At 35.6% G+C, this 7589-nt stretch overlaps 1 long non-coding RNA gene across 1 annotated transcript; it reads right to left on the reverse strand.

The window, feature by feature from the left end:
* Nucleotides 1-443: 443 nt before the first annotated feature.
* On the reverse strand, nt 444-2269 carry LOC138312586 (uncharacterized). Its single transcript, XR_011206987.1, has 3 exons — nt 1728-2269; nt 742-833; nt 444-526 (listed from the first exon to the last, which is right to left on the reverse strand). It is a non-coding gene; the product is annotated as an uncharacterized lncRNA (long non-coding RNA).
* Nucleotides 2270-7589: the final 5320 nt, after the last annotated feature.

Here is a 7589-nt window from a genome sequence, read left to right on the forward strand (position 1 = left end):
ATATACATCAAAAGACTCAATTAAACTGTACATTGCATGGCTTTGAAGTTGAGCATCACTAAATCTCTAGATCTGCTGCAGGCCTGTGATTGGTCAGTTTTTTTCTCTTGAACTGCCTTCAGTTTTGCTATGATATGTGTTCCAGCGATAAATCAAGGTTATAAGTGATCATATAACCCTTTGAAATCAAGGTCTTGATTTACATTTAGGACCTGGAAAAGTTTTTCGAAAAAGAACATTACCTAATAAAGAATTGATTTTATCACCAAAAAGGATATTTTAGTTGTTTTTTTTTAATTGTTTCCCCTCATTTAACTATTAAATACCTTTAAGTCACATTTGCTTTGCATACAACACTGAAAATAAACTAAACATGAAGTTTACCCTACATGTACATGAAATTAATCTATTTTAAATAAAATCCTTACATTCATTACCTACGCCTAATATAATCATCTTTTGTAGTGTATATGCCGGGGGAAGTGTCTTCTCCACTTTTTAACTCCAATGCACACAGCAGTATTACCTGATGAAAGTAAAAAAAAAATGAATGAAGGATAGCGACCAATTATAATAATAATTATAAGAATGATGTAATATGTTAGTGGTTTCTCAATTAGAATTATCATCATTTCAATTAATATTTTAATTCATCTAGATTTGTGAATGAATTGATTAGTTGCTTTTGCACACAAACATTGATAATTCACAATTCATTTCCATATTTATGAGTATTTTTACCAATGAAAGTGTCTGATTGGTGCAAATCTCCAATAATTGGTCTAACTTGTGATTGTTTTCTTCTTTCCTCACCATGGCCCATTCTGATATTCCTGGAAAAAATTACATGAATCATTACAAGTTAATTGGAAGCATCATATATACATCAAGAAGTAAATTTCACCAAGATAAATACTAAATCATTAGAACCATAAATATGAAATATACTGTATATAAAATTCCAAAATATAAACAAATAAATTTTAATTTCATATTTATGTACAAATTGAAGATAAATATATATCTTCTTCTTTCTATAGCTTGATTTCTTTATTCATATAAGACTATGTATCCAATTTAAAAATAAATTTCACAAATTTATATTTGAATTATAATTTTAATTAATCAAAATCCAGCCAATTACATGCAAATATGGACCCATAAAATGCTTTGTATTTCAAAATATTCCATGCATATTTGTAACAGCTTTCAATCATCAAAGTTTTGTAGCTTTGTTTAACAGAATATTAAGGAAAATTACCCGGACACTCTCTTTCTTTTCAATGTCGGTGACGATTATTGATGAGACCTACTTTTCTGTTGCCAGCATGAAGACAACGTCCAGATATATATTAATATTACAAGTTACATTTTTTAATTCAATAATAGTATATGGTGTGCAAAACATCACAACTTGCATACCAAAACCCATAAAAGACACTTTTTTGAGCTAAATAACAAATAGACAGTAGGCCTACATATTTTCTTCTCAAACCGTGAATTCAAAAATAATAATAATAAACAATCAAAATCGTTCAAACTCATCTAAATTATGTCCAAAATTCATGAAATACTTGGTATAATAATAATCTAAGCCATGCTTTCAGTAGTTATACGACTTATTTATTTACCAAAACAAGAAATTTTGGTTCTGTGATATGTTTAGAATTTACAACCTGCTGCTTGTAACCGGTAATTTGAGCTACGGTGAAAAATTGAAAACGTACCTGAATTCTGACATATTAAACTTGCCGTGATTGATGAATCAGCTAACAGGCATGAAATAAACCCCCATCAAGTTGATTTTCTGTGGTATACAGGACAAAAACATCGTCTGTAGGCACGGCAAAGGAGAGCCTGGGTTGTTTACATTTTCAAATACTTCCGTAAACACCTTCCTCTATTTTCCCGCGAAAAGTCACGTGATTAACAAAGGGGATTCCCCGGCCGGGATTCCCCTGTACATCATAAACAAATCCTTGTCTCCGTGAGACTTTCGGCAAATATTTCAACTGGTGAAGTTGTTAATTGATTTAATTGTATAACTGAAGTGTTTCTGGTGTTATTCTAGTAGAAAGATAATTTAATCAGCGACAGCGTATTTACTACAACGGTGTTTACTGTTGGTTTCCGGCATGCAGACTGTGCCTCAGTCAGTCAGTGAAGCTTTCAGCACAAATATTTCGACCAATTTTGATGTTGATAATTGATGAAAGTAAATAAATAAAGTATTCCTGGTATTATTGTAATGGAAAGAATATTTACTCACAAGTATCAGTCTGACTAGCTATTTACGACAAAATTGTTTACTGTATACATATCGGTTTACGGCATGCATCTTGGAGAACATGTTCACTACACGTGTGTTTATCACTAATTTGAACGATAATTTCCATACCTATAAAGTAGAGTGTTTGTTAAATCCAAGCTGGATAATGGGCCCCAGACCCCTTTTAATGGAATGTATGGATAGTTGTTTAATTGTATGTAAATTTAAAGGATTTATTTTGCATGTACATCGATCTCAATCTGGATCACCAATATTACAGGTATTTTGACGTAAATCTGTTCTGAAAGTCATCAAAATTATTTCATAATATTCTAAACATGGTTTATTAGATCCTGTAAGATGTGAAACAATTTTAAAATTGGCCATGTTTGGGAAGATTTAAGTTAATGCCAATGCAGGTGTGAAAATTTACATGTTTAGAAATGCCCTGTGATTTTGATTACCGTCATAAACCAAGCATATTTGTTTATAATTTTCAAATAACTGTGATTAAATGATGAACAAATATACAAATGTTGAAAAGGAAAAAATAATGAATTTATAGTATTATTGTGTTTAAATAATGATTATATATTTGAAGATAATTAAACGAAAATTTCTGAGGAAATTTGACACATCCAATTGCAAGACTACATGTAATTTAATTCACAGAAAACACAGGAAAGAAGTACATTTGAGAATGTAGAATATATTCAAGTCTTTAGAATATATTCAAGTCTTAATATGTACATGAATCAATTTATCATAGTCACATATTACTCCATCCTAACATATTTCAGATACTTGGACCTGGCATGGAAAAATCCTAAGTCAAAAATAGGTACATTTTAGGTACTTTGTAACATTCAGAAATGAAGTCAATATGAGGCACATTTTAGGTAGTCTAAAAAAAAAACTAAGTTGAAACTAGGTACATTATAGGTATTTCTAAAATATTCAAAGTCCACCATAGGCACATTTTAGGTACTTTGAGAATTTCAGAGTCCAAATTGGGTATTGTTTTAGGTACTTTGAGAATTTCAAAGTCCAAATTGGGTATGTTTTAGGTACTTTGAGAATTTCAAAGTCCAAATCGGGTACATTTTTAGGTATATCTCAAAAAACCATAGGTATCTTTTAGGTATACCTAAAACGTACCTATTCTGATAGGTACTTTTTAGGTAGCCTTTAGGTACACTTTAGGTATACCTCAAAGTACCTATTTTTCCCCTGGGTACTTACCAAGTGATTTTAAGATCTGTGGCGGAGAAGATTTACTTATGGAAAAGGTGAACAGTCGTCTTGGCGATTCTGTGTTGGAAATGACTCTTTGGAATCTGTCGACCCAAAAGGTGGAATCTGTGAACAGGCGGCTGAAGAGGTCACTCCCCCCTAGTGTGAACTTTACTCGAAACTTTTCTGGGAGAGCTCATAGGGCTGTGTATACCGTGAACCATGGACCCGGCAAAGCTGTTAGAGAACTGTGTAGTGCTATTGGATCACCTATTGCTGCGGGGAGCTCTGTGACGAAACATCTGGAAAAAGAACAAAATAGACATTTATTTGAGAAATCGCGAAGTAATTCAATACAACGTAAAGTTCAGAAGAGAACTAAAAAGAGACAAAATGTTCAAATTACATGAATGTAAAATTGATGAAGAAATTTATGTGAAAGACAGAGTTATGATTGAAAAAAAGAAAATGAAATATTAAAGTATTGAAACTTAAACATAATCTTAGTTGTTTTTTCATGTAAATATTAGAAGAAAAAAGAGAAAATGTATATAACAGAAGAAAAAAACCCATTAAGATGGTTTAAATAGATGACAGAATTATACAGAAATATAGAGAGAAAGACATACAGACAGCTAGACAGATTGATTGATGAGGCTATAGAGGCCGTGGTCATTTAAGAAATTTCAGTTTTTGTGTAAAGCCTGAGGCTCCGGAGGAAAACTACCAACCTACGTAAAGTGCCTAACAGAGCCCCAGAGTAAGTTTGAACTCAAAATGGCAATTGGTATAATTTCGGGTCGCCTTAATACTCGGTCAATATGAATACCTATATAAATGTATGTAAGTGTCACTTGACCTTGATATTAGGCGACCTTGACATCAAAAATACAATATTTGTCACACTTACCTGCTGATCACAGTAGACATGAGGGGACGATGACCACCCGAACACTGGCTCTGAAGCTTACAATGATTCCTGGACTGGTTTGCCTCGTGCGTCTCAATAACTAAATGTTCAGTATTAAAACATAGCTTGTTATGACAGAGGTGACTGACCTCTAGAGTCTTGCCGTGAATGTCCTTTCGTGGGAAATCAGTCTTAAACCACCTGTACTTTACCATCAGAGCCACCCGATGTACTCGCTCGGTCGTACTATGTCCATTTGGCCATTTGACCACTATGCGCCCATAACCACGTTGGTCTACAGCCCCTATCCACACTCTACACGGGCTTCTGTTTCCGTTAAACTGGCCTCTTGAATCTAGTTTCTGCTGTAAATCTGCTGTCATCCTATAGAGACCGCAGAACCAAATGATTTCCCATAGACGATAATGTTAACGTTTGCCAATGTCCAGGTTAAATGAAGTTTTCAAGTCTGGTCAACCATCACTAATTTTGAAGAAGATCATCTCACATACCTGTGAATAAAATTTTTTTCAAATCTACCATCTTGCTAAACTTTTTTAAGTGGGGGGTGCCATCTTATGTTGAATTCCGCACCAAAAAATGACCAAAATTTTCATAAAATTCCAATCTTTATTAACTCACCCTGTCAGAAACAGACTTGATAGAATTTTAAAATTTCTTTACATATTTTACATCTACATGTATTGCCCAAACAACAAATTAAACATTTGAAACTGATCCACCCTGAATACCCAATCAGCAGCCTCCGAAACATTCACCCCTCTATGAAATCTTGTGCCCAAAAGGGGATTTCCAGGATTCTATTTCTGGTTTGATTCTGCGGTCCCTTTAAATAATCCCTCACTGGCCAAAATCACAATCATAACAACAAAATAAACTATTGTACAACAAGGTACCAAAAACAAAGGAGGTGGACTCTCTATATAACAATTATCCTGAAGTGGAATTGGGATTAAAAAAATAACAATCATCCCAATGCCAGTACACAATTATATCACATCACAAGTATAGAACATGTACAAGTATCACCGATTAATTATCCCTACGACGTTCAATATTAATATTCTTGCTAAATAACCACAATGCTAGTGCATCAAAGGTTAAAACAACGAAAGCATTATATTTCATCAAGGAATCCTGTGCAAATCTACAAATTTACATTTGCAACCAATTACACAAGTAATATTTCCTGATCTTTTGTTTATTTAATTATTACAACATCTTTATTCTGTAACACCACTGGTATATATTGTACCCGAAAACATCCACTATAAACAAACCGGTTGTATTAAATGTAGTTCTGGCAGAGACAAGCTATGAAACCCCCAGACAGCTCAGAGAGTCACATGAGTTACATGCCCTTGGTATAGGTAGTAGCTGGTGGCTAGCAAAATTCAATACTCAGCTCACCTGTAATATCACTTATTTTCTCTACGAGTACATCAATCACAACTGTTTAGTAGTGATTATATATATATAGCTTAGGGCATGGTTGTTTTTCATTCCTTTTCTTTTGTATTTCTTTCTCTTTGTATACTTGTTTTACAGCCCTAGCAATCAACTGCAGATGCCTCGTATATATACATTGTACTACCACCTGACGTATGTACAATGCCAAGTGACCTCGGAGCAGACTGGAGAATTTCAGCGCAGAAATGGGTGCTTAAAGAATTGTAACAGGCCTCCTTGCTTACTTTTGCAATGAATGTATATTAGAAGATGTTGTCGAGTATTATAATGGTGAGACTATAATAATTGTTATTGTGAAATGGACATCAATCAGCAATTGATTTTACCCCTAACACCTAACATATATATTTGCACGCGTTACACTTTCCACTGTGCAAAGTTAGACACCACCAAACATAACTTAGAGAGTTGAATAATTTTCCAAGGCAGAAAAAGTTTAAGCTCCATGTCTCGGAACTCCGTACACGAAAACTTTAAGATTACAGATAAACGTAATAATCCCAAGATTCCAGCATTTATAAAGAAAAAAAACCAGAACAATGTCCCAAGAGTCTTTTAACCAAGTTAAATTTCCTTTATACTTTTAGACAATTCCAAAATCAGAAGAGTACTCATAGATAATTTTTCTTTCTGCCTTGGACACCACCTCCTTTTTACACGACTTTAGAACTAAAGGAAAAAAATATGACATTATGGGGGAAAAAAAAAGTTCACAAATACAAAAACATACAATTAACAAAACAAAGTTTTCCACCGGGCCCTAAACGATCCTACAAGACTGGGGAAGCCACTCTTATGATTTTACTTAACCCAGTTCGAATGAAAATTTGGGGTCGACCAGAGACTTTTCCCCGTTACTTATATACCCCCCAAACTAATTAAGTCTGACCACGTGAGTACAAGACCCCAGTGCTGGTCGTATCAACTCTAACCACCAGAACCATAGTCCCCACAGTGGCCAGAATACCTAACAGCCAAAAATACCCACCCCAACAATTTTGAATAGGAGAAGTCCTTGTTAGGGTTATCTCGAGGTGTTGGTCATATCAACTCTTACACACCAGAGACACCCCCAACCACCTGGATCTTCTCCCTAACTAACTACAATTATACCTACAGTCTTATCTACATGCCCCTGGTCGCCCCCACCAATTACACTTAACATTACATACCACCAGTTCACCTACATAACAACCTCCCCCTCCCCTCCCTATTGTACATATGTGTCCCCCCCCAACCCCTGCTATATACCTAACATGAATCAACTTCCCCCTCCCCTTAAATTTTCTTTAATTCCCGGATAGAGAGGTGGCGCAACTCATGAAATATATTGCCGCATTCCCGTGGGGTTCAAATGAACCCCATCGTTCAGCAGCCGGGGGGACATGAGGCGTCGCCGAGCCACATAGCTCTGACCCCGGTCCCTCATCTCGAGGGAGAGGGCCAGAGACATGCGTGCCCGACGAGCCGCATACTCCGCCCCGGTCACCGCACGATGCCGGGTCCGCGGAAACACCGCCATGAGGGCCACCCGCTCTACCCCCCAGCTATCTAATGTATCTAGTATCATACGCAAGACCCCCATAAAATGTTGCAACCTATCCCCCCTGCTATCTAAGTCGTTCCCCCCCACCTGCAAGATTACTAACCCCGGACTAAACCCCTCCCTCTTCATCCGATCCACCA

The sequence above is a fragment of the Argopecten irradians genome, unplaced genomic scaffold (genome assembly GCF_041381155.1).
Source record: "Argopecten irradians isolate NY unplaced genomic scaffold, Ai_NY scaffold_0378, whole genome shotgun sequence".
NCBI classification, from domain to species: domain Eukaryota; kingdom Metazoa; phylum Mollusca; class Bivalvia; order Pectinida; family Pectinidae; genus Argopecten; species Argopecten irradians.